This window comes from Orycteropus afer, unplaced genomic scaffold, assembly GCF_000298275.1.
Source record: "Orycteropus afer afer isolate SDZICR_OR568_19922 unplaced genomic scaffold, OryAfe1.0 scaffold00182, whole genome shotgun sequence".
Lineage (NCBI taxonomy): Eukaryota > Metazoa > Chordata > Mammalia > Tubulidentata > Orycteropodidae > Orycteropus > Orycteropus afer.
The window spans coordinates 5,625,311-5,626,619 of record NW_006921769.1 but is presented as its reverse complement, the minus strand read 5'-3'; positions in this window follow the sequence as shown (position 1 = coordinate 5,626,619).

Genomic DNA, 1,309 nt, shown 5'->3' with positions numbered 1-1,309 from the left:
ACAAAAATCTAGAGATCTTTCCCAAAGCTTTTCCATATATACTGATAGCAGGTTACACCCCAATGGTAACTCCCCTTCAACTAATTGGCTGCTCAAAGCAGGTTCCACCATGGATGTGATTAAACCACATTCAGTCTCATCATGGGGAATAACTACATTCAGCTGCCAAGCCACTCAAAATCATGGCCCAGCCAAATTGACACACAGCCTTAACTACCACAGGCTTAAATGTTCCAAAGAAGAAGGAGCTTTCACAGATTCTTGTATTGCAGCTTATTACTGGTAATTATACATTGGCATGGAAACAGAGCCAGAATAGTGTTTACAGAAGAACTTGTGGACATGCTGAATTCTATAAACACTTTCTTGAGAAACAATTCAAATAATTATAGATTGATCTTACAACATAGCTTCTAGTCTGACTTTTGGAATTACCGTTGTTGAAACTGACTGCACATAGATCATTCTTTAAGAGAGCCCGATACCGAAGGCAAACATTCTTTACTAATTAAGCTACTGTTTCACTTAAAGATGACTTTTAGGAAATCAGTTTGGTTTCATAGTTGAAAATTCGAAGATTATTTCAGGGTATAGTTTCAGGTGGGTCATTTTCAACCTCAGTGACTCCTACAGCTCTGGATTCCATGAAAATTAAAACTTTTGTCCACAAGATATAGATAGCAAGATGATTCTTTGCTAGTAAGTACTTGTTTTTGAGATAATATCATCCTTTTTAAAACAATACACACTGGCAATAGAACATGGTTTTAAAATAAGGGCCTGTTTTTTTCTGTTTCTTCTTGTTTTTTAGTTTGATGCTTCATTCTTGCTGCCTATAAGGAATGTTATCAATAATTGTTTATACCATTTCCAACTCTTCATTTCTCAGTTCCCTTTTCAACATTTCACAACTAGGAGAGAGTCAGACCAGGAAGTCCTGTGGGCCGTGCTATATATGCCCCAGAGTGGCTTTTCTCCTTCATGTGCATGAGTCATTTATGGCTCTCACTGTGCCTCCCCTGCCCTGCTGAAGTGCATTTGCCGTGCCCAGCTTGGCCCAATCCAACAGACATTATCCAGCACTCTGTCATCCCATCCCATCTTCAGAAGTTCCCCAGCACAGTCCCCTGAGTAGACTACAAAACAAATGAACAATAGTAGTTGTGTAGGCCTTTAAATTGACATTAAACTCTTCAAGATTGTTATATTACTAATTTGCTACTCATTTTTATTATTTATTGCCACCATCATCATAATCTTACAGAGAAATTTTATGTATCTTTGACTCTCAGAATAACCTGATAAAGGA